Genomic DNA, 27800 nt, shown 5'->3' with positions numbered 1-27800 from the left:
AATACTCAGCACTTTTCCACTGCTGCCCTTCCCCCTCCCGCTTCCCTTCTGGGTCCAGAAATACGAAGGAGCCTTTTGTTTAAGGCTCCCTCAACAGGGGGACAACCTGTACTTCCGTGCTGAGCCACCTGACCCTTGATTGACGCTATTTCATGGGAGGAAACGGAGCAGGGGGACAGCTGGCCCTTTCTCTGGTTTTAGCCTCTTACACTCGCACAACGATGAAAGGCTTTACTGATACTTCCGTTTTCGCTCGTTGTTTCTGATTGGCTGCTCTGACACGGCAAAGCTCAGCTCTTTCCAGATCACCTCGCCCTTCGGATGAATTGACTTTGTGAAGGGATTAAGCATAAGGCCGTTCAGAAAGACCAAAAAGGCTGACAATCCCAACGGGCACCTTTGTGGGCTGCTAGAGGAGTCCACGGGGCATTCTAGAGACATGCTTGTGGTTTGCCTGCAAGACTTTGAGGGTTCTGTGGACATTTTGCCAGAGGGTCCTGGGAAGTGCTTGCAGAAGCTGTGTGCCATTCTTGGAGGATGCTAGTGCACTTATACATGTGGTTTTGGTGCTGGGGGAACGTTTGGTCTTCTCTTTAGTCTCGATCCTGGCTGAACGTGCCCAGTGAGTCAGATCAGGCATACGAGAGAAGGGCTCAGAAAAAGCTACGGAAGCAGTTCCTCATCTACTGCCTGAAGCCTCCTCCAGCGGGGCTGGAGATGGTCAGTGGGTTCCCATGAGCTGAGTAACCCTAAGCACATCCCGGGCACTGGTACACTCTCTGCAGTTCAGAAAGTTGTTGGAACTTCATAAGGGAAAAAAAGTGCAGAACTCTTTGTGACTGCTTTGCACGGTGGTCCCTAAGAGACCTTAAAGACTTAATTAGATCCCCTCTGGAGGTAATTTTGCCAGTTAGTGAAGGAGAGGGTCACAGTACTACAGACCTTCTCTCTTCAGAACACCCTGACAGCAGCCACTCCAAGACAACAGCATGCGAGCAGCGGCCACTGCCTCCCCGGCAGCACCCCCACTGGGGAAGCAGGGGCTCCTCTAAACCAACTTGCCCTGCGACATCAGACCGAAGAAGCTGTCTGCCTCTGTGGGCCAGTGGCTGGGCCACTGGCTCCCTTGCCCACAGAACTGGTGGCCACATCCTGACAGGTGGCCCCTGTAACTGAAATGGGTGTTCTCTCCACCCTTCTCTGGGGGCCTGGGAATAAGTCTGAGGACTTCACTCACTTCTGTCCAGACCTCTTGGCTTTCGAAAATAAACACTTAATAATAAACATGAAGCTGATGGCTCTCAGTCCCCAGGAGTGACCAGAGGCCCTATGCCAAGGTTAGAGTTCAGAGGGCAGGTGCGGGAGAATGCATTTCTTGGGCTTACTAGATACCGGCAGACAAGTGACTGTGTGTGGTCCCTGCAACCCCTGCACCAGGATGAGGGGAAAACAGATACTTTTGTCTGGTTTGGGGTCTAAGGCCATCACCACTGGGACCCTTGCCCAAGTCTGACTATGGGTGGGTCCTTGTGGGCCCCTCTGAGCCTCCACTGTTACGGCGCCCATGACTGACTGCGGTGTTACTGGTATCGATGCATTATCTGTACACACTCCTGCTTGCCTTTGTCGTCGTGCTGGGACAGGGCTTGCTGCAGTCGGGGACATTTTGGTATGGGCATATGGAAGGCTGTGAGCCTGCTAGACTCACGGGCTATAGGTTGTGGCCTGGCCATGTGATTGGACCATTGGGCAGCCTCAGAGTGACATGTAAAACACCCACTCTGTAAGGACAAGGCATTTGAATGAGAACCAGTTCCGCTCTTAAAGTTGTTTTGTTCCCCATGTGTCTGCTCCCCAGACAGGCCAAGAGGACATGACTATTTTTTTTTTTTTTTTTGCAGTACGTGGGCCTCTCACTGCCGTGTACTCTCCCGTTGCGGAGCACAGGCTCCGGACGCGCAGGTTCAGCGGCCACGGCTCACGGGCCCAGCTGCTCCGCGGCACGTGGGATCTTCCCAGCACGAACGCGTGTCCCCTGCATCGGCAGGCGGACTCTCAACCACTGCGCCACCAGGTAAGCCCCATTTTTTATTTAGTGTCATTGTACAGACTCTTTACTCTCTCATTAGTTCTCTTTCTCCCTTAGTAAACTCACGTTTAGCCTGAAAAATCCTAGCTGGAATCTTGTCTTCATTGTCAAGGCTTCCTTATATTCCTCACTTAGGATCAACTCTGAAGGAGCTGTTGTTTCTATAGCAAGAGCACTACGATAGCCTTTAGGTGGAGAAACAGGCCTTTTTCAATCCAACGTGTGCCATCCCCGTAAGTCTGTGTGTTTCTTTAGGAGAGGCACTGTGTCTCACTCATTGTGTCCCTGGACCTTTGAACACAGGCAGGTAAGTAATAGTAGGTTTGCAACACTATTTGTCGACTAGATAAAGAAATAACAAATTCCTGAGTAGACTGAGGTTCTTTATCTATGTAACTCATAAACTAGAACCATGGCATAAATAATATAGTTCACCTGGTTGGACCTTCCTATTATTCACTATTGATTAATATTGCTGCAGCTACATCAACCAGCTTTCTGCAGAGGCTAGACTATTAGAAGCAGGAAGAAATCTAAGATATCCTCTTGTACAACTCTTTAATCTGAATGATGAGGAAACCATGACCCCCAAATCGAGTAACCTGACCCGTATCTCACAGCTGATTGTCGACGGTATTTGTAATGCTCTTTAAGCACTATACTCGTTTTAATGACGCTACAGTTGATGCTTTGCTGTAAACAGGGAAGAGCCAACTTTTATGTATTATATTGATCACACCTCTCACTTGAGCCCCATCAGGGAAATTAGATTTATGCTTTTTAATAAACCCTGCCTAATATTCAACCCACTAATAGTTTATTATTGCTAGTTTTTCTTTTATCTAATAACATGTTGTGGTAAAATTGCTTTAGCAGTTTTGAATCTATGAAACAGAATTTAATCAACCACTAATAATCCATCGTTCAGATTATTTTATCAGCTTGTTCTAGGCTTGAAAATATCTATTTCATGGCACAGTTTAAAGTTACAATAGCCATCTTTCTGTAAGACTAGAGCAAATTAGACTGTTTCTTGAAGAGATGCCCTTGTAAGTGGTTATTTCAAAATGTATATTCCTGTTTTTTATCTTGATATTCCGTATCGAAATGCAATGAGGTTGTTTAAATATTACTTAAGCAACTATAATATCTATATTTGTTTTTTAAATTTGTGCCTTTTGGTGGGGTTTTAACTCCAGCCTTTCAAAAGTCTTCATTTATAGAAATAAACAAATATGCTCATTTCAGGTAAAATGTAGTTACCAAAGCAGTTTACAGACTCGTTACCATTCCATCTTGCAGCTGTTAGGCTCTGGTTCAGAAGAACGAAACAAGCATTCATAGAAAGGAAACCTGGGTTGTCATCCAGCCCTCATCTCTAAAGAGCTCTGAGATTTTAGATAGCTCATTTGACTTATCTGTTTTCAATGATCTCATCTATTAAATGGATTTACAAGGCAAAATTAAAAAAAAATCAATGTTACACTAAATTAGTTGTCATCTTTATCCTTCTCACTGAGACAGCGCAGTGTGCTGTTTGAATGCCCTGGAGCTATGCTGCCTGAGTTTGTCATTTATGAGCCATTACCTTGGGCGAGTGACCTAAGTTCCCTGTGCCTACGTTCCCTCCTCTGTAAAACAGAGGTAACAATAGTATCTATCTCATAGGGTTGTCATGAGGATTATGGAGTCATTACAGGAAAAGCACTTAGAGCAGTCCTATCATGGGGTAATTCCTCTTCCTCTCTTGTACCTACCTGCCTATTATCTATCGCTGTAATGACATAGATTTACTAAGAAACAGCCAGTTCACAAGTCTCTTATCATAGCTGGAAATGACTTCGAGAGAGAGAGGAAAAAAGAACTCCAAAGGGAGAGGACTCTATCCATGCATACTATTCCCCTCTGTCAGAAAGAGCATCTGCTGAGGCTTAAGTACATGATGGGTCCTTAAGGAGGCAGTTTGGTGCTGTAACGAACGATCACAGAATCAATATACCTGGAGAAGGTAATGCCGACCTCTGCTTTACCCAGCCCTGATACTCTGAGCTCTTAACCCAGTTCTCACATATTGTCTCTTTTTTCCCCTTTAAATCAATAAAGAACTTCAAAGATCTTTTAGAGCTATAGATTGAGGCTGTAAATGTTTCAAAATTTTAAAAGATAATCATAGCATTGAGGCCGTTATGCATTCAGGTTTCAGCCGTATCCTTGAAGACTTTTAAAGTACAAATATATAGATCCTTTCTCTAAATGAAGTGGGTAACTATAACAATAGCAACGAAAGTAATTCACCGTTCCTGAGGACTAACCATGTATCAGGCCTGATACTAAAGGCTTTATAAGTGTCATCTAAATAAATGAACAGAACCATCCTTTTTGGTATTGTTATCTGCACTTTTCAAATGGTGAAATTGAAGTTCAGAGATTTAAGTAAAATGTCCAAGAATACAAAGATACAGAGTCAGTAAGTGGTGGAAGCAGGATTCAAAGCCCCATTAGTCTGGCTTAAAAGACCATGTTCTCAAACAATCCCCCAGAGAGACTCGTCTCCTAAGAAAGGACAATGTGCCTCATCCATTTACCGATCCAGTCTTCACAGACAAGCCTAACTGGGAAATGGTCACAGCAGTTGCTGCTCTTTGTACGACGAATGTAACGATTCTCATTCACGAAACAGGTGCACTAAGAAATGGCTTCCCAGTAGTTGCGCAGTTTAGAGTTTTTTGTATATTGTGCATGACTGGTACCATAGTACTGAGCAAGCTCAGCAATGATTGGCCTGATTTTCTAAATAAACTGTCCTGGGAGAATAGGTTACTAGGAGCGAGGTGACCCATTCAGAAGAAAGTAGCATTGTTCTTGTCAAAGTGATCATTGATTTTTCTCTCGGGTTTCTGTAGGGAGTTGCAGGATACATTTCTATTTGCTACAAAATGAAAAAAGAGAAGTGTTCTCGGATGGACTTCTGTGTTCCAGCAATACAATCTTGGAAAGGAAAAGAAGTCTAAGAGAATAATCAAAGTTTTCTTAGAATTTTTTTGAGGTTTCTCAAGACAAAATGGCTTGGAAGAAAGGAACTATAACCAATTCCAAATTTCTTTTCAGTTGTAGGAGGAAAAAGGATTTGTAACAGCAATTGAATTAGAAGAAAGTCATCTTTTCAGTTAAACTTATGGCTATATCATAATGTAATTTGTTATATACTTGCATTTATTCCTATATTGACAGAAAGCTTTTCAAATATGATGGGCCAAATAAATCATCAGATCTTTGAAATCAAAGAGGAACACAGTTTGTTTTATTCAGTAAGAATGTGCTACCCAGGACTTCCCTGGCGGTCCAGGGGTTAAGACTCTGCGCTTCTACTGCAAGGGGCACGGGTTCGATTCCTGGTTGGGGAACTAAGATCCCACATGCCTTGTGACCTGGCCAAAAAAAAAAAAAACAAAAGAGGAAAAATAAAAAGAGAGGAAAAAAAAAAAAAAAAGAATGTGTTACCCATAGCCAAAGGGGCATAATACCATGATGTGAAGCATTAAACAGAAAAGTAGTTTGCAATTAAATCTTTTTTCTTTCATTCTTGTCCCTTTTAGTGACCTAAAGGACTATTTTAAGTCCTTTAAGTCCTTAAATGCTATTTAAGCATTTTCCTATAAACGTACAAAGTGGTATCCAGAGGGATTCTCATCAAGCCTATAAGGGTTTTGTTTGGAATATGTTACGAATATAGTTCATGAAGATCTTAAACCCATTGTGCACTCACGTTTGGAAGCCATAGACAGGGGTAATTTTTAGAAAACCTGCCTATTTCACTTCCCCACTGTGGAGGATCTATCCTGCCTATTGCCACAACTGCTCGAACAGCCTCATCATCTGTAGGTCAAAGGTGCCTTTTTAAAAAGAACCAAAAGCCTCACTTACGGGACATAATAGAAAGTAAGAGCTGGGAAGACACTGTTCATGTCTACTGGGTAATTAAAATGAGTTCTCAAGATAAGCACACCAACTGAAATACATATTCATTTGAGAAATCCCAGTGGCTCCCAAAGAGCTCTCAGGGGCTGTCAGGTACACAGCATCGTAAGTAGAAAAGACGATGTAGTGCAGCGTGTGACAGGTACTGAAGATGTTGGTTTCTTGTTCCATGTCTGATATGCTCCCTTGTGGCACTCATGGTGTTAGCTATACTTTGCTCCCTCTGCCTGTGCATTAACAGGTCCTCCCGTCTTTTCACGTTATTGTGACATTGAGCGTTTTGGGCAAGTTACACTTTAACCCACTGAGGAGAAGGAAGGAAGAGTGGAGTTAGTTAAGTGGGCATAGAGTGATTGGGTCAATAGCAGAATAGAGCACCCATAAGCTGCAGACGGACACTGGCAGAAATGCAAACTGTTACCAATGCAGGAGAGAAAAAAATTTGACTGTGAACGATTGAATATTTCTACCTTTCACTGAACTCATACTTGAAAGGGTCTTTAAGAAAGATTCGTTCATTTGATGTTTTGAGGAACTTTACTGAAGAATTGAGGCCCTTCTTGCTGTTTATACTGACTATAAAGCCCTCTACTGTATCCCATTCAAAGAGATATTGGCTTAATAAAAATATGATAATTTTTTTTTTTACCTTTTTTTTTTTTTTTTGCGGTACGCGGGCCTCTCACTGTTGCGGCCTCTCCCGCTGCGGAGCACAGGCTCCGGACGCGCAGGCTCCGGACGCGCAGGCTCAGTGGCCATGGCTCACGGGCCCAGCCGCTCCGCGGCATGCGGGATCTTCCCGGACCGGGGCACGAACCTGCGTCCCCTGCATGGGCAGGCAGACTCTCAACCACTATGCCACCAGGGAAGCCCTGATAGTTTTTTTATAACAGTGTTTTAATATCTTCCGTCTCTCCATCCATGGTTGCAACCTTTGCTTTAATGAAGAAGATATTCATTTGATATTTTGGCTTTGATTTGCCAAGAAAGCTCGGGTCCCATTTCTCTCCTCAGAGATCTCCGTAACATGATGAATCACTGTTTGAGCTTAGTGAATTTAAAACTACACTTATTCTTCCCCAAAGATTCTGATTTGCATCATTCCTGTTTATATTAATGATATTAATATTTGCCTCAAAAATTTTTAAGTTAACTTTGAAGTCCTTTTCCTTCACATTTCATATTCAACCTATTACTAAGTTTCCCACGACTACTTAGATTTCCAATTTAAATTTATATTTCAAATTTCTACTCTTGCTTTTGCCATTTGCCTCTGAAATTTCATTTCTGATTCAAGAAAAACAAGAGCCTTCCTAAATTGTGTCACTTTTCTACTGATAAGTTAATAATAAATGAAAACAAAATACAAAAGACTCATTCGAAAATTCAAGAACTTAAGTTTATTTAAATTTGGCTGATATATAGAGCCTGAAATAGTCACTATGCTTTTAAAAGTACTGCAGTCTGATAACTCCACAAAGTGAATTATAATGCATAGTGTGTCTGCCACTAACAAAATAAGGTGTACATGTTAACTTAGTGTCTCATGGTTGGATATATTTATTTATGCAAGAAAATTATCTTGCGACCTTTTTTTTTCAAATATAAGAAACTCATAATTGTAACAGAATATGGAGTAGGAGAAAAATTAGAATTTTTTCTTTCAGATCAGTAAGAAAGTGTATGTTGAGAAAAAATACCCTATATCAGAGTAGGACATTTGGACCACATTAGGCTCTAACAAGGATATGCAAATACAAGATGTCCTCCTTACTTTCAACCCAGTTCCTGAGAAAACACTTGCATATCCAAAGCAGCCAATTAAAATGTAAGATAGTAAATAATTAAGGACCAATAAGTGGAAGTCCTAGTTCTTGCAGAAATGTTATGCTGGGCGAATCATTAAGCATCCTATACAGTGTCCAACAGAGAGATGTACGTCACATGAATCCAATGTAATTCTAGAGCACCGGAAGGATGAAATTGTAAAACTAGAGTTATCTTTTAAAATATTCTTTTGAGGGCTTCCCTGGTGGCGCAGTGGTTGAGAATCTGCCTGCTAATGCAGGGGACATGGGTTCGAGCCCTGGTCTGGGAGAATCCCACATGCCGCGGAACAACTAGGCCCGTGAGCCACAACTGCTGGGCCTGTGCGTCTGGAGCCTGTGCTCCGCAACAAGAGAGGCTGCGATAGTGAGAGGCCCGCGCACCGCGATGAAGAGTGGCCCCCACTCGCTGCAACTAGGGAAAGCCCTCGCACAGAAACAAAGACGCAACACAGCAAAAATAAATACATTAATTAATAAACTCCTACCCCCAACATCTTAAATATATATATATGTATATTCTTTTGAAACATATATCAAATCATTACACTGTAGGCTTTAAATTTCTTACAATTTCATTTGTTAAGATAGGCATCACCTTTGGGTGATAGAGGGTTGGATCCCGTGAACCTGGGTACAGGTTCACCAGAATTTGCCAGTTTCTCTTCATGATCACGGATTGAGAATGACTGAGAATGTGTTGGATTAGGGAGTTTGAAGAGAAGAGCCGAGATCTGAGAGAGTTTTGTAGAAGATGGCAGATAACATCAAGGAAGAACAAATAGTGGAGAAAATGTGAGTGTATGAAGTGTGAAGTAAAGTGTGAAGTAAAGTTTGTTTCTTTTCTCCCCTCCTGTTTCTTATCTTCTTCCTCCCCCCTCTCCTCCTCTTTCTTCTCATTTTAGCAATTTTAAGCAGCTCTGATACAGAAGCAAAAAAGGCAGGTCAGGGAGTTACCTGCTGAGTGTTACACTAGGACAAGGGGGTTGAGGGTATTGACAAAAGGTTAGCTTAGGTGGGAAGAAAGTGAGAACTCAAGGAGTTTTCAGATTAGGAGAAAATGACAAGTTAAAGGACCCTTGAAGGACAGGACATTATAGGCTATGAGGACTAAAAAAAACCAAACTGGAATAATAGGGATTATAATTCGAGAGAAAGGTATTATAAGGTAAGATCTCAGAGTGGAGTGGTTCTGGGCGATGGCAGTCTTGGGCTGACAGCTATGGGTGTGAAGGGAAGTGAAGTAGCATCCGAGAGCTGTGAGAAACAGGCGTCACATGTGTTACTTACACAGAATGCAAACTGTGCACCAACATTCCCTGAGAGACTGGGGAGATGACCCAACTGGCAGAGGATGAGGGAGAAGAAGGACTTTTAAGTAAAAGGGGTCGGGTTTGAGGGATCTGCAGGAAGCAGTTAGGAGCACACTGTAGACCAGGGTGGGAGGGGGTGTCCTGTCCCTGGGGGAGGGCCAGGTTTCAGTCACAGCAAGGAGACAGAAAGAGAGCTCTGAAGAAAGGGTGGATGACATAACTGGAGAAGCTGTAAACCCCAGAGACGGGTCTTCAGAGACTGGTTAGACCAGAATGTGAGAGAGAGAAGGAAAAGAGATTTTCATTTTGGCTTTCTGGCCTCAAGTCTCCCAGCGGAACTCTGAAGAGAGATGTGTCCGTCCTGGAGCAGATCCTGGTCAGAAGCCTGCAAGGATTCCAGATCAGGAACTCTGCTAGAGAACGTTTGTGTTACTTATCAGCTTAGAGGTCTCCATAGACACCACTTACAGCGTGAAAGGAACAAAATGGAGTTTGACAGTCTTCCTGGAAGAGCCTGATGTCTGTTTTAGCGTCATCATTTGTCCGTTTAACTGTATGCTAAAGCAAGACTCGTTGTCTTAGGTCACTGGGCCCCGTAGCAGCCGCTGTTTGGGCCATATGTCTTCAGCTCTCCTATTGTTTCCGGACCACACGGTCCAAATTCCACATGACGGCACTGGTATCTCTTGGAGCAGTTTTTCTGTGCTCAGAGCCTGCTCTGCCCTCACGTATGACATCCTCTTGCCAAGCGTGAGCGTCCTGGTTTCCTGATGCTTGGTGGGGGTGGATCTTAGCCTCCTTTCTGCACTAACTCCTGGAGTCGCCCTGCACGGTAGACTCCAGGTACCCACAGCAGAAACTTGCTTACTGGCTGCCCTTTTTTCTCAGCCTCCCTTCTCCACTCCTCACTGGGATCACCTCCTAAGTTAAACATGCTCTGTGTGCCCTCAGATCCTTGTCACGGGTAAAGCCAACTGAGAGAGGCCCCAAGATAAGACGTACCACCATCCATATGTTCCAAATGGAAGTTTGCTAGAACACTTAAGAACAACTTGCAAAGGACGTGGCTAGGAACAGTTTGCAATCCTTAGTTACCAGACTATAAAAAGCACTAGGGGAGCAAGAGTGGACTTGAGTGGAATTTCTTTGGACAGAGTTGTGAGTCAGACCCCATCACGGTGAAGGGACAGTTTGTATTGCCTCCTGGCTCAAATCTAGAGATTAGGGTTCCAAAGAGATATCTAAGGAGCTGTCTATGTTTCCATGGAGTCTGGGCACAGAGGATGAACTGTGGCTTGTTAGCTGCTCTGATGGATTAGGAGACGGGTCTGCCTTGAGAATGGACTGTACACACTCCCAGAGTTTCTGGAGGCAAAGGCTGTTCATTTTCCATGGCTCAGAGGTCACTTGGAAGAGTGAGCTGGCCTGGAGCTATGGTAGGAAACTCTGCCTGAAAGGATACTGGTGAATACAGCAAATTTAAGGAGGCTTCAGGTCACACGGCAGAAGAGGGCAAGGGAGGAATCATAAATTGACGACGAGACAAAAGATTTCCCTGCTTTAAGGGAACTGCATGTTACAGAGGCCCGAAGATGCAGAGGGGTGGGGAGGGAGAGGACAGAAAGTGGGGGGCAGGAGTGGTCTTCAAAGTTCCCAAGTTGACTGGAAAGGAAGAATCAGATCTAAGTATGGCAGGGCCAGTAGAAAGTACTGCAAGATTAGATCCGTGCCACCGAGGAAGAGAGGACGTTTCTGAACTTTATTCCCTACCTAACCCCCGCTAAAACCCCGGAGGGGCCCCAAACACAGTCAGGCCAGCTCTGCTCCCCTCTTAACACAACGCCCCCTCCTCCAGTGGATTCACAGGCTGAGTAAAGAGAAGCATTTCGGTTCTGATGATGATTGACAAATACTAGATATTTCTATTAGACAATGATGACTATTCTGTGACTAAGAGTGATCAAAGAAATTTTATTGTCACAGACAGACAAGAGATCACGGGATGAGCCCCAGTTTCACCCAGGGATAGTCTTCTACACAGGGACAGAATGCAGGAATAATTGGGTTGGTTGTTTTCCTGCTTTTAAGCTTTAGAGTTACACTTTTCAGCGTAACTGGTACAGCCTTTTTAGTTCCTCATAAATTCACATTTGTGCCTTGGTAACTAGAGAGTCGAGAGTTTCAATCCGTGTTTGACTAAAACTCGTGGAAATATTCCGGGAGTGTGCATAAGGCCCAAATTACAAATGATTATCAATATTGAAAAGTTAGGGAATGCTTTACATCTTCAAATCCTAAATAGACTAATCTACGACTACTTTAGCTATCATTTCTAGCTGTATGCTTAAATCCTGCAAACGATTATGTTTCTCAGTTTGTGAATCATAAGACTTTTTTACATATGGATATATACCTGCTTTGCATGAATTAGAAACAACTACTTACTGAACTGCCTAAACCCACAGTCTGTCTGGCTCCTCCAGCCCTGGTTAAGGGGTTCAGCTCACCGCCAGGGCAGATTTCCTCCATTTCCTGCTGGCCTCTCTCCAGCGTTTTTTTTTTTTTGTTTTTTGTTTTTGTTTTTTTGCGGTACGCAGGCCTCTCACTGCTGTGGCCTCTCCCGTTGCGGAGCACAGGCTCCGGACGCGCAGGCTCAGCGGCCATGGCTCACGGGCCCAGCCGCTCCGCGGCATGTGGGATCTTCCCGGACCGGGGCACGAACCCGTGTCCCCGGCATCGGCAGGCGTACTCTCAACCACTGCGCCACCAGGGAAGCCCCCGACGGTGGCTCTTTGTACTCCTGTTGTCATCCATTTTTCTAAACAGGTGCAGCTCAGGAGGACTAAACTGCAGCAGACTGTCAGTGCTGATGGACTGCCTGGCTTCCAGGCCCTTCTTGTTGGTGATCTTGTCGGACCATTACATGCTGATTACAGTTTATTGATGATGCCTACAAAACTGCTTAACAGGCCACATGTAGCATCCCTGAGCAGTGGAAGCCTCACAGCTGGTTAGTACATTGTGCGGCGATTCTGCTTTCTATACTCCATGGTGCTGTATCAGTGACACGGTGCCCAGTAACTTCCTGAAGGACGTGTAGCTCTTGACGGATTTACTTTCTGGTCTCGAGATGTTGCAGCCCACATTGCTACCTAAGTAGAAACTCACAGAAACTTTGTGTACTCACCGGTATTTCTTCTTTCTGTAATACAATGTGTTTTTTTTTCAGTCTTCCCTGACTACAAACAAGTTTTTGAACAATATTTTCATAGTTGAAAGATGGTATATGAGTAAATTAAAAATTGGAATCCTTGAATATTCAGGCTGGGGTGAGGATGGATATGTGCGAACTAAGCTTGGACTTATGTCGTCTATTTTATTTGTATCGCAAAACTCTGGAAGGATTATAACCATACATATTCCAATATGACCAAGATACACAATTAGTTATAAAGATTCTCTGAAATTTTATTTCACTTATAAGACTGAGGCATTGCTAATATTATGTGAAATATCAAGAGCTATTTATATGATCCTATTATCAAACTTTTTCCAGGTGCCACTTAAGGTTTATGTAAATACTAGAAATTGCAAAACAAGAGGTCAACTCTAAAATAGACAAAGTAACTCCAAAAAAGAGTTTAGTTCTGCAGATGAATGTTTCTGTTATTTTAAGAATTACTAAATGTGCAAGCACTCGCTTAATATTCCACTTCTACCTAACATACCACACTTATCTTGTATCCTACTAGCTAGGAACACAGTGATATGTGTCTTCATCCTACGTGTCTTAAAACAAGAGCTTCCCATCTAGGCGATCTGCACAGTAAATTAGCTCCTGACCACTAGATGGGGCCATGAAACCTCTTGCGTTATTAACAGAGCTCTTGCAAACATTTGCTTTTCTTGAATGGAAACAAATTTTCCTTGAAAATTTCTTAGTCTTTTTCCTCTCATGTTTAACCCCACCTCTTACTGATGATTGAAAAATGCTCCAGATTCTTTGTAATAATGACAAAGCAACATTACGATAATGACATGCAAGTGTAATCATTATATTATGTTCCAGGAGGGAAATGGATATATTGCCAAGGTCACCTTACAGTTAATTCAGACTCTCCACTAATAGTAATAGGTTCATCATGGTGACATACTAACAATTCTTCCTTTCTTTCTTTCCCTATTTATTGGTCCAACACACAACTCATTAACTTCATCTGTTTGGATTGTAGACCACAGAATGCTTCTAGGACTTAGGAGGCTATGAAAAGTGTGATTATATTTGGCGTGGGTATATAAACTGCTGCCACTATAACAACCACACACAATAAGTTTTCTTTCCACCTTATCAGTTCCCCATCAAGATTAACTCTGTGATAATCTGCAGGTCCTCCTGATTCTGGAGGAATGAGGATCAACCCTGAAAAATGATTAGCGTTGCCTCCGAAAAACTGAGTATGATTCCACTATTGTGCAACTTAATGTTTATCTTTACTTCAAAAGAACGATTTATTTCACTTTAATTTAGAAGCAGTCATTTCACTGTTTTGGCTTTCACCTATTATAACCAGCGAAAGAGAAGAAATTCAATTTTCCCAAATACTTTGTACTACCTGGCTGAGAATATAATGCATAAAGTAACCATTCAATAAGAGCTTATTATATAAATGAAAGATTCAAGATACCATGATTACATTTTATATTATGGAATCAGGGCAATTTCATTTGTTTGTCTTATTAGTATCCAAATTTTAATTTATTGAATTATCATATAACTTCAAGGGACAACTATGTTTTAAATAATATTAGATGTGGTATTCCATATTTAAGACGGATTTAGGGCTACTGAAATAATAATTTAAAATCCAAGGGACCACTATGTTCCCCATTGATTCAGATACTTGAAAAAGAGATTCATAGACTTAAGTCATTTTAATCAAAGGTCTTTCTTTTGACTCTAAGGTCAGATAGAAACTGGTAAATGGACAGAAGAGCTAAATGTCAGTCAAATATATATATATATTTTTTGCGGTACGCGGGCCTCTCACTGTTGTGGCCTCTCCCGTTGCGGAGCACAGGCTCCAGACGCGCAGGCTCAGCGGCCATGGCTCACGGGCCCAGCCGCTCCGCGGCATGTGGGATCTTCCCGGACCGGGGCACGAACCCGTGTCCCCTGCATCGGCAGGCGGACTCTCAACCACTGCGCCGCCAGGGAAGCCCTCATTACTGTGTTTTAATATGTAAAAAGGGAAACCTCGTACAGCGCTCTTATTCTTCCATTGACACAGCATGATGGAAACAACAGCGGCAGGTAAAGTGTTTGTTCAGTTGTGCTTTTCAAACAGTTGGCAGAAATATAGAAAGATTATGTCTATCTATACTTTCTAAGGTATTTGAACTCCTAATTTCTGTGGAGAACCTAAACACAAAATAATCCGCCCAACACAGCTACATTTGTAAGCCGTATCAAGGCAGGGTTTATTATAGCAGTGAGTAAAGAGAATTAATGTAAAGATGCCACTCTCAGTAGGCCTACCGACAGTAAGCATTTTACTAATTTTCTGTATTTGTCCATAACTTCAGCCAAAATCCCATTTGTAGCAAAGCTTCCATAAACTTACTTTCTCTAGAAATGCAACGAAATAATGACAAAAGTTGTACTGTGTTCACCAACGCAATATTACCAAGCAACTGTCATTAGCTGATTTCCTTATGAAACTATTTGGTTATTTTCTAAAGGAGAATTTTTAGCTCTGCTTTTTTCTCTAACTTTTTATTTGAAAATAAGTTAAAACTTAGAGGAAAGTTGAAGGATAGGTGAAGGGTGGATACCCATAACCCAGATTCCACAGTTGATGACATTTAACCACACTTGTTTTATTGAATTCTCTAGGTACGTATTTATACCTATATCTGGCAGGACTATCACCTAAGTGATGCTGTTTTCTTACTATACTTTATTCAATAGGTGGTCATAATATCAATACTCTCGTTCTTATTCCTGGTGACTTTAGCTCTGGTCACTTGATTAAAGTGATGTCTCCTAGGTAAAGTTACTGTTCTCCCTTCGTAATGAATAATTACTTCTCATTTTGTGGGAAGACACTATGAGAGTATGTAAATTTAGTTTTCCTCATCACACTTTTGCCCACTAGTTTTAGCATCCATTGAGCATTCCTGCTTGAAACAGTTGTTACTATGATTTTTGCCAAATGGTGGTTTTCTAATTCAATCATTCTTTACATAAAATGCCAACTAACACTACCATTCTTTTTTTTTTTTTTTTAACATCTTTATTGGGGTATAATTGCTTTACAATGGTGTGTTAGTTTCTGCTTTATAACAAAGTGAATCAGTCATACATAAACATATGTTCCCATATGTCTTCCCTCTTGCATCACCATTCTTTATTCTCATGCTCAAATCTGGCCAGTGGAGTAGCTTTAAGCTGGTTTCAGTGTCATTTTTAACATTTTCCTGTCATTCTTTGAGGACTCCCTTGTTTTCTAGCACATCAGTATTTTCTAGGTTATTTGTATTTTTCTTGCTCTGGTCCCTGAATAAGCCATTCCTCTGTTGAGCCTAATTTCTGTTAGTGCAGAATGATATTTAGAAACCAAGACATAATAAGCTAGGTGTGTTTACTGACACTGAGTTCACTTTTTCCAGTCCCACTCAGTTGGCTAATTGAAAGAACTAGGAAAATAAATAATGTGTACGTGGTATATGTATATGTACATGCATACATTCAGACACATGTATAAACACATTTATAACCATGTTTTCTCTCCCTCTCTTTAAATTCACACCAATGCCTAAGTTCACCACAATACCTCCAATTCCAACCCACATCCACAGTATACATTCCAGCTTTTCTCGTGTTTGTAGTTCCCTTTTCTGACAGTAAGAAACCTGACTTCCATTTGTTGATTTCCAACACCTGTGAAATGAATCCCTTTAAATGACCCCTTAGAGCTGCTGCCCCTAACCTCCCCCAGCCGTCATTTTGCAAGGGAGCCTAACACCTGTGGCCACCTCCAACAAGTACTGGAGAAGGGGTATGACAAAAAGAAGAAAGGAAACGAAAGCTCTCTAACAGCTTCTGGACTAAATTACCCAAAGAATGAAGGAAGAAAGAAAGCAAGAGAGGAAAGAAGGAAAGGTTATCTTTATTTAATGGATAAATAATTTTTTGGGAAAAAACCCCTTACTTTCAGCTTTTCTTTGAGTGGTTTTATTTCAATCAAACTAGATATATGACATTTGAAGAAAAAAAAAAGCCTCCCAAAGAGTGAGATTCAGGTCTTTGATTAATAACGAAGGCCAAGGTCATGTGAAATGATCTGAGAATTCATGCAATTTATCTCCAAGTCATGATTCTTCCCTTTACAATTTGATCAGAGCTGCATAAAACTCCAGGGATACGTAGCTGGCGTACCTAGGATTATCCTTAATTCATTCTGACGTGGTCAATTTTGTTGAAATGATATTCAAGCATTAATGTTAACCGTCAAGAATACAGATTTTTGGAGCTGTATTCACTCAGGAATATGAGTTTCTTTTACAGAACATCAAAGATATCCAGAGCATTATTTGATGATTAACTGATAGAACATAATGAAATAAAAGTTGTCTTCCCTGTTGCTTAATAAGTGGCATGAAATGGAATTAAAACTTAATAGCTCAAGTGCTCAACCTTTGACCATTCAGCAGGGCTGCTTACCAAATTCTTCTACGACACAGAGGAGTTGAAAGCAAAGAAAGAGAAACTGAAACAAAAAAACAGAGTGTAAATTGAACACTGTTTTGTAAGAATATTGCACACAGGACTGAGTCACGTCAAGGGAAGAAAACTATTTTGCAATCAAATTCAGTTATTAACATTATGTTAGAAGGTACAATGAATGGGATGTAAGCATGCATACATTGCCTTTTCTAGTCTGTTTACTTACAAAGATCTGGTTACAAAGGATCTCATATCTTCTTGCATTGTTATCAATGTTTCAAGCAAAGAAGATTGAATGCTATGCAGTGGTATTGTCACACAGTTTTGAAACTGTTGACGTTTATTTATTCAAAAAAATTTATTGAATGCCTACTATGTGTTAGGCGTTATTCTAGTTCCTTACAATACAGTGCAGTGATAGATAAGATATACAGTACAGTGATAAATAAGTGATACTCTGTGCCCTTATAGATCTTCATTGGGAAAGAGGCAGACAGTAAACATACTAAATATACATACACACACATACACATAAAATACTTCAGATAATGCTAAGTTTTATCAGGAAAAACAAAGGTGGATAAGGAGGTAGAATGTCAAGTTAAGTGCTAAGTCTACTACAAACACCAACCACTGCAGAGTAATTATAAAACTTTTACATACTAGAACAGAAAAAAATCAAGACATTGTTTAGTTAAACTCCTTTTTTTTGCAAATGTTGATTCTGAATTCCACAGAGATTGTGACTTGCTTAAGGTTCTGTAGCTTTTTGGTGTCTTTGCTGGGATTTGAGTTCCCTTGTCGAGTAGAATGTCAGTCAGATTCTACCTAATGATTTGCTACTTCACTATAAATTTACATGGAGCCCTAGAGCTTCATCTAGTTTCTTGGGATCAAAACTCTTCCCACGCTTTTTAAAAATGTATTTTCTAAATTTCTCTCATTTTTATCAAATTAATATTGTACATAGTTTTAAAAGACAAATGATGCTATATATTAATATAGTATCATATATTGGATTTCAATAATATTTATACTAAAAAAAATAATGAAAAGCAACAGTATCTATCCCCATGTCTCCCAGTGCCTGTCTCTCATTCCTAAAGGTAATCCCTTTCCAATTTTCCGTACGTCTCCTATGGAATGTACCTCCATATATCTAAAGAATATGCTCACACTTCTATTTCTTGGGTTTCCGGCTTTTGCACTTAACTAGTCTCATTGAACTGGCACAGTTCCTGGCATGTTACAACAACAGGAATAAAAAATCTCTCCTCTGGCTTCTTTAAGTTTATTTAGTAGAACTAGTATTTTCCTTGATTTCTGTCTTAGTCTGCTTTGGCTTCTGTAACACAATACCAGAGACCAGGTGGCTTATAAGCACTAAACATTTATTTCTGGAGTTCTGCAGGCTGGGCAGTCAAGACCAAGGCACTGCAGATTCAGTGTCTGGTGAGAAGCAGCCTCCTGGTACATGGATGGCTGTCTTTTCTTTGTGTCTTCATGAGGGAGAAGGCACAAGGGCTCTCTCTGGGGCCTCTCTTATAAGGACACTCATCTTGTTCATGAGGGCTTCACCTTCAAAAGCTAGTCACCTCCCAGAGGCCCCACCTCCTACTGCTATCACATTGGGCGTTAGGATTTAGCATGTGAATTTAGGGGACCACGAACGTTCAGTTTATGGCATCCAACCCGTTGACCACCCAAAATCCATGTCCTTCTCACGTGCAAACTATATCCATTTCATCCCAATAGCCCCAAAGTCTTAACTCATTCCAGCATCAATTTAAAGTGTGAAGTCCAATGTCTTATTGAGATGTCATCTACATCAGATATTGGTGAGACTTTAGGTGTGATTGGTCTTGAGGCAAATTTCCCTCCAGCTGTGAACCAGTGAAGTCAAATACATTATGTGCTTCCAAAATACAATGCTAGGATAGGCATAGGATGGATATTCACGTTCCCCATGGGAAAAAGAGGAAAGAAGAAAGGAGCAACAGGTCCTAAGCAAATTCTGTTAGACATTGAGGTTGCATAATAATCCTCTTTGATTTGATGGTCTGCTCTCCAGGCCCACTGGGGCAAAGGTCCCACCTGCAGCTTGACTTTACTTTTTCTTGGCTTACTCACTGATTTTGTGAGAGTAAAGGGGAAGTTTATAGGGGAGAGCTGGAAATGCCTTTAGTCAATCTTCATGTGTGATTGACAGTAGAACTGTAAAGGCTTTGACCCACTGTTTTCTGGTTACAGTGTGCTATGATGCATTTGATGACTTTCTAATTGTTGATCCTTTGCGTGTTCCTCCCTCTTTTCTCACTGAACATGATGATTACTGAGTGGCCCTGCCTTTCTATCCTGGCAGCTCATGTCTTCAGTTCCGGGAAGTTATAACTTCTTGGACAATCGCCCCTCCCATTTCCTCTTCCCTGTTCCCAATTTCTCTTTCCTTTTCTGGAACACCTAATTTATTACTTGAATATCCTTGACAGGTCCTCTATTTTTTTTTTTAACAGTCTTTTCTCTCCAATTTCCCACCTCTTTGTCTTTTTCGTTTCTAATGTCTGGGAAATTTCCTCAACTTTTAAATTCCATAACTTTGATTGAATTTGTATTTATTTTATGAGTCCAGTATATTCCAAGAACTCACTTTTCGGTCTTGAATATTCTTATTGAAAGCAAACAAACAAAAAAGCAACCAATGTCTTCATCTTATGCATAACTTATCTTCTCTTATTTGAAAATCTTACTTAGTTACTTTTCTATCACTTCCTAGATTATTTCTATTTCCTCTGAGTTCCTTTATTTTATTTTGCTCTCTTTCCAGAATGACAAACCTTTTTTTCCAAATATGTTATCCTCTTTTCTGTTTATCTTAAACTTGAAGCACTAAAATGCTTTTTGGAAATTCTGTTTATGAGGTTATTTGTGATTTGTAGTCCTACAGACTTTATTACAGCAATAGCTGTAGAGAGCCTGCCAGTTTGATGGAGTAATCCCAGATGGCAGCCTCTGTGGATCTTTTCTTTGAGGCAAGTCAGTTTTCTTAGAGAGAATTCACCCAATTTCCTGCCTGTGCAGTTGTAAGTGAGGCTCCCAGCATCCCTGGTGCCAACTTATTAAGGTAGACTGTGGTTTTCAATGTTCAGGAGGTCCATTTCCACTTAATCCCACACCTCTGAGTACAGCGTTCCATCTAACTAACTCCATCTTTCAACTTGTTAAGTCTGTCTACTTCAAGGTCTCTAGAGAGTAAAGCTCTAGTCTTCTGTCATGGTGGTGAAGGATGAGAACTGCCTGGCTGCACTGGAGGGGTGAAGGTTTCTCAGGCATCTAACCACTACCTAGGGAGACTTTCAGACAGTCCTCCAACTCTTTCTTATTAGCATCTAGAAGACTAAGTTCAGAGATATTTAGGGGTCTGCTTTCCTTAGTCGACTATGTCCTTCTCCACTCTTACACCCACTTTTGAGCCTTCAAGTTTTGTTGATATATCTTTTCCACTGTCCTATTTTGGACTCTAATCTTTGGTTTTGCTGATTTATATTTCTTTTATTCCTTTACGGTATTATCAGTGCAGTTTTGAGATGCAACAGAAATACACGTTATTTAATCTATCATGTCATATGGAAGCCTCAAGTCTCCTCATTTATATTCATTGCACTTTTGAAAGGGTCGATGTCAAATAAATTAGTGTAATTTAATTTTTTAAACATAAAACATGTTAGGTATAAATAAAGAATAAAAATAATGTTTATTTAGAATTATTATACGTGATTGGGAGAGGCATATTATATGAAATTAAAATGATAAGACTCATTTGGCTGTATCCTTGTTCTAGTAAACAGTTAAATCAGTATCTTCAGACGAACACACACTGTGTTGGAATACATACAGTATGTGACACAAAGTCCATGTTATTACTATTTTTGAATTGTTAATAACTGCCGTTTGCGTTGATATGTGTATTTCAGAAATGAATTCATAAAAGATCTACTGAGGATAAGATAGGTACAGAAATTCATGTAAAATGATTTTAAGTGAATATTCAATCATGAATTTGTCACGTATCAGCAAAACAAATCCTATTATCTAGTATTCCTTATTGTTATGATGTACAGAAATTTTTATTCAATAACAATAGTATTAAATTCTAAAAGTATTTCCATGGAAAGATGAAAAAAAGATAGTTGTATATGGCTTCTGATCTACACTCAAGCTCTGATCTGCTAACCCTTCTTGATTTAGTTCTCTTTTTTAATTTGATTCTTGTAAGGATTGATGATCTATTAGTGAGATGTCAGTCTTTTATCAAAAATTCCACTTCCTATCCCCTCTGCTTCCCCAAGTTCCCACATCTTCAAGAGCTTGACCTTGTCACACAGACCTTGGCTATAAGTGGTCTTGGAATAGCTGAGTTCAAGCAGTACAGCCCCAAATATGCCATCTGCTCTCTTGGAGATACACTATATAGTTCATGACTCAGACTATATCTTGTTTTGCTTTGATGGAGTGCTGCTTAGTAAAAGAGTGGGTCCAGATGTTTTGTAAATTAATAAAGGTTTATAACTTCTTGCTGTAAGACTATTATTGTGAACTGGTCAGACCTTTTCCTGCAATACAGAGTAAAGAGTTCTTTATAAATCAAGCTCTTGGCATCCTAAGTTAGGTAGTTAATTACAGATGAGTTAAATTGATGAGGTTTTCATTCTCTAATATGAAGTATGATTTTAATAAAACATAATTCTGGAAAACAGGAAAAAATTAGAAAAGTGAGTGGTGAATATGATGATATAGGACTATAGAAATCTAAGCACCAAAGTGGAAAGTGAAAATAAGAAAAAGAAAAGAAAATTCACAGTGTAAGAAAGGGAGAAAGCTAACATTTTTTGAAAGTGCTTAATCATCATTATTGATAACAGATATTTATGAAGTGCCCAGCTAAGATGGAATAAAAGTGAAGGGAGATTTAAAGATAGCTGTGATGACACACTCCGTTATGGTTATTTCTCCATCAATAATTTAAGAAATTTAGACTGTACTGGGAATCGTCAATTTAGTATCCAACAAAGTTCCATTGTTATTAAATATTCTGTAGCTTTGGGTAAATCTAATCTTCTAAATAGCCTGAAACCTTTCTGATGTCTGATGTCATATAGTAACTGTTTTCAAGACTAAGAGTAAAAAGAATACAGTTGGTAAAATGAAAAGAGTTATAAGAAATCTAATATTTTTAGAGGAAAACAGCTACCACAGCGTGATCAAGGAGTTCATTTATAACAGCTACTTGTCAGAGAGAAACAGGAAACCACTATGAGGTACTCAGCTTCTATAAGATATATATTCCAATTGCTTCTAGACTGTATTTGACATTGTTGATGTTCTTTGCTCTTTGGAAGTGAAGGGCTCTATAACATAACAAAAGGCCCTTCCTGTATGGACTATTGCCTCCAGTTTAGGTTATAAATTTCTGCAGATGGCAGTTCAAAGTCAAGACAGTTAACACCATAAACGTTATTACCGTCAATGTGTGAATAATTTTAAATGTTGCAGCTGATTTGTATGATTTAACTTAAAAACACTGTATAGCTGCTGTGTTTAGTAGAAATTTAAAATATTTTTATTATTGATTGGGAATTCAATAGGAGTTTTGGTGTTCTTAAATAGTTTGATAACCATAGAGGTAATTATTTTATTATTTTCACAAAGAGGAGAGAAGAACTGGTGGCAAAATCATACTGAAATTTCCCGTAAGCATCACAGACCTTCTAGACACTGTAGAATACATACTATCCAAAACTCTCCAGACCTATGTAAATCTGATAAATTGATAATATTTTTAAAATGATAAAAAATTGAAACTGACTTATGCAGAGCCAACAGATAAGAGCTGATTAAAGTGTTCTTGTGTGTTTGAATAGGATATAACTTGAACTTTCTTCTCTCATTTCCTCTTTTTTTAAATGTCAGAGGCTTCATACTACTAAGTAGCATTATAATACTCAGTTTGTGATATAATTTTATCATTTTCATTGCAAGTACTATTTTAGTTTTATTTTCCCTTAGTCGTCTGCTCTCACTTCTTTTCTCCATTCCCCACAGGTTCTCACATGTATGATTTGATTTATTACCTGTGTGTATGTGTGCATGTGTGTGAACTTATCAAACATACAGTAATGTTTGTGTTGTTTCACTGTACTTTAATTTGCACAAGTGATATTGTGACATTGTACTTTAATCTACACATGGTTCTCATTCTGGTTTGGGTTTTTTGCTTATTTGTTTGTTTACTGCCAGATTACTTTCAAAGTGGCTGCAACAGTTTCCACCATTAGTCTATAAAAGTCCTCCATCCTTTACAGTCAAGTGTGGTATTATATGCAATCCTAATTTCTGCAAAATTCACTCATGTAGAGATAAGGCTTTCTTGTATTAATCTGCGTTTTGATGGGAGCAATGCAACTTAACTTTTTCAGTATTGGTAAGATTTTGCAGATTCGTTTACTACATAGCTCATCTTTCCCTACTGAGGTGTGTATCATTGTAAAAATCTATCAAGCTTGCTTATAAACAGGGCTGTTTCTGAGAGTTGAACTTGAGTTTTTCTTTTGCTTAGTATCACATTGTATTTATTATACTGATCTTCAGCATAGTTTTAGTATTTGATAGTGTCAATTTATATCTGCATTAATTTTTTAAAGATAACTATTTGTTGAGATTTATTCTAATGTATAAATTTCAATGAATTTGTTTTCAGTTTATTTTTAGTTAGCAGCAGATTTTGTTTAGTTATTTTTAGTTACCTAACAGATTTTTGTTTGTTGTAAGTATTTTAGAATTTTATTTGATACCATTTTAAATTCATGGGTCACTTATGTTAGGGTTGGTACATATACTTTTATTTTGGTTTTTGATTTTACTTCCTATTTATTTGTTATTTACATTACTATTGCATTATGATTAAAGAATATAGAATGTTCCTTTTCTGGAACTTACTAAGGCATCCTTTGTAAGCCACTTTTACTTTCTTTTTAAATAAATTTTATTTATATCAAAATAATCATCATATTTTTGCTTCCAAGCTGCCAAGTTTATATCAACTGTCGCTTTCAAATATTGTGTATCTTTGCTTATTCTTTGTATGTCTCAGATGTCATTTTCTGAGCATAGTGCTAAAATCATCTATTAAATTTGTTGACTCAGTTTTTTACATCATCCTAAAAAATCTTTTTAAAATATATTTTAAATCTATATTGTTAGCTGTATGCATGTTCACAATCGCAATATCTTCTGAATCTAGTTTAGCTTTTTATCATGATATAATGCCTTTATTTGTTTCTCAGGGTATTTTTCATTAAGATGGAATTTTCTTGTTTATAAAATTGCTACAGGTTTATTTTTGCTTAATTTTTGCCAGTATATCCTTATTCATCCCTTTACTTTCAGTCCTCTTGCTCTATTTCTTTCAAGAACATCTACTATACACGGTACATTGCTAAGTTTATTTTTATAAATTCAATTTTAGTCTTTGTGCTTTGGACTGGAGAATTTAATTTATAATTTCCATAATTTCAATTAAGTTAGAACTATTCTTTGCCACCTTATTTCATATGTTATCTTCACTATTATTTATTTATTAAAATTTTTTTTTTTATCCCAGCTTCCTCCTACTTCAAAAGTTGTACTTTTTTTTTTTCTGGTGGCAAATTCTAATGATTGAGATCATATTTATGGTAATATTTTGCTTCTCAATCTTATGTAATCTCTCATGATTTACTTTTCTTTCTTGCTGTCATAAATATTTCAAGAGTGTACTGACATAGAAAAATTTAGATTTGTCTTTGCAATCACATGTTAGTTTGTTGAGATAAATTATAGATTGAAAATAATGATTTTCAACTATGTAAATATGCCTTTGTTATTTTTATGTATCCAGAGATAGTGTTGAAAGTTTTATAAAAATCTTAATATTTTTCCTTTGCTTGTTCTTCTGGAAGCTTGTAGGAATTTCTCAATGTCTTTAATTTTCTTAAAAGAAGCATTTTATTTAAGTGTAAGTACAAAAATAGCTGTTTAGCCTTCTCTAACTTAATGACATTTCATCTTTCTTTAATTTTCACCACTTATTTTCATCTATTTATTTTTTTCTTGATTATATAGTTATATATAAATGTTTTCATGTTTAATTCTATATTTATATCACTTTGGTATTTAAAAATATATAATTGGCATATTTTTTCAAGGGGAGTTTTTAACCTGATGTTCTAGTTAATTAATTATTTGTCTATATTCATCCTATTATTTAAATTATCAATTTATATCTTTAGGTCAATTATATTTTTCTTACAGAATACAATTGGGCTTATTTAAAATTATTTGTATTTTTGGATACTAGTATCTAATGGTTACAAATAAAAATTTACAATATCACCATAAAACATAAAATACTTGGCAATGAATTTAACAAAGGTTGTGTAAGCCCTCTACACTGAAAACTACAAAACATTGCTGAGAGAAAAATGAAGAAGACTTAAATAAATGGGTAAATATACCATATTCATGGATTAGAAAGCCCAATATTTTTAAGATGTCAGTTTTTCCCACACTGATCTGTAGATTCAAAAGAAGCCCAATCAGAATCTCATTAGGCTTTAAAAATAACTTTGAAATTGACAAGCTGATTCTAAAATGTATATAGAAATGCTGGGGACAAAAACAGCCAAGGCAGTCTTAAAAATGTAAGACAAAGTTGAAGACTTACACCCTGTAGTTTCACGACTTATTATAAAGCTATTGTAGTCAACGAAGGGTGATACTGACATAAGGAAAGACAAGTAGAGCAAGGAATCCAGAAATAAACATATAGATACACAGTGAATTGATTTTTGACAAATATGTCAAAGTATTCATTGCTGAAAAGAACATCTTTTTACTTATTCTGTTTGGAGTTTGCTGAGCTTTTAGAATCTAAGAGACAATGGTTTTCATAAAATTTGCAAAAATTCTCAACCATTATTTCTTTAAAAATTGTTTTTCTGCTATAGTAACTTTCTCCAGTCATTCTGGGAACTAGTTATACATATATTAGACGGCTTGATATTTCTCACATGACATTAAGTCTATGTTCATTCTTATCCATTCTCTTTTCTTTCTGATTTTCAGGTTGGACAATTTCTAGTAATCCTGTCTTCAAGTTTATCAGCGCTTCCTTCTCTATCTCCAATCTGTTCTTAAGACTACAAAATCAACGTATTACTTCAGCTAAGGTACTTTTCAGCTCTATAATTTCTATTTGATTCTTTTTGATGGATTACATTTCTCTTCTGAGATTCTTCTTTTATTCAATCATTACAATCATCTTTTACTTTAAATTCTTGAACATATTTATACAAGCTCTTTTATAGTCCTTGTCTGTTAATTGTGCTGCGTCATCTGTTTCTACCGATTGCTGCTCATTTCCTTGATTACACGTCACACTGCCCTGCTTGTTTATATACCTAGTGATCTTAAATTATATGATGGATATTTTGAATGACTTATTGGAATGAGTCTGGATTAAATGGTGGTCCTCTAAGTGATGGTTTTTTAAAAAAAAATTTTTTCCTGGAAAGCAGTTAAATTACTGGTGGATCTATTTAATCTTGTCAGTCTTGGGCACTTCTTTTTCTTCTTCTTCTTCCTCTTCTTCTTTACTTGTGTGCCTGCACTTTATTTTATTTTTATTTTTTTTTTCAGTTTTGTCTCTAGTAACAGGGTATGGCTATTACTCTAGGTTACTCCCAAGGCATGGTCATTTTTGGGGTCTCAACCAAGTGCTTGAGATTCACTGCAAAGTTTCTAAATACCCTGCATTGTATAGTCTCTCTTTTGCTACCTCTTATTAGCTAGCAGTTCTATAATCTTGTCAAGTCTTGCCATTCAAATAGTCTTTATTTTTTAATGTTTTCCTCAGTTTTATTGAGGTATAATTGGAATATAAAATTGTGTAAGTTTAAGGTGTACAACATAATGATTTATATATACATATAGTGAAGTGATCACCACAATAAATTTAGTTAATACACATCACCTCACATAGTTACATATTAGTCTTGACAAAGAACTTGCACAGCCCAGCCTTTGGTCAAAAACTCTCTGTGAGGAAGACCTCCCAGTGTCCTGGCCTCTTCTTATTCTACCCTTTTATTGGCATGCTTCTTTGGGAATTTCAGCCTCCTTAGTTGTCTGAGTACTAATATCTGTCTTTTCAGCTCAGTGAGTTGACTTGTTTTATTTGAGTTCCACTTCTTTGGGCTATAGAAAGTACCTGTGGCAGAAAACTCCAGAAAACAGGCCTAACAACCCTAATCTCCTGAATTTCCTTTCTCTCAAGAATAACATTTATGCATTGCTTGGTTTCTAGTGCCAGAAACACCTGTCACATGTATTTTGTCCAGTTTTATTCTTATTGAGGGTGGGAGGGAAAGTTTAATCATGGCCTCCCAATTTCATTTGTGAGGACTTTGGAGCTTAAGCTCCAATATCTTTGGAGCTTAAGCTCTGATTGGAGCTTAAGAATTTATGGCATTTTTGTTAATATTTTATTTAGTATTCTATTGCTATATAAATTGTTATTAGAATGTAACGTCACAACAGGTAAACATAGAATTTAGTGCTAAAAGATTTTCTTCCCTTAGAAATACCTGTAGGTTTATAAATAAATAAATTAATTAATATTTTAGTTAGGATTCAGTCAGGGAAACAAAAGTCACTCTGTATTTAAGCATGAAGGGTTTGAATACAGACTGACTTCTTCTACTCTTATTTTTTTCCAAATCTCATGTCTCTTTTTGATAGGCTCCAACCTGGAACCACATAGAGAAAAAAATTCT

The sequence above is a fragment of the Pseudorca crassidens genome, chromosome 4, assembly GCF_039906515.1.
Source record: "Pseudorca crassidens isolate mPseCra1 chromosome 4, mPseCra1.hap1, whole genome shotgun sequence".
NCBI lineage: Eukaryota > Metazoa > Chordata > Mammalia > Artiodactyla > Delphinidae > Pseudorca > Pseudorca crassidens.
This window is presented reverse-complemented; position numbering follows the sequence as displayed.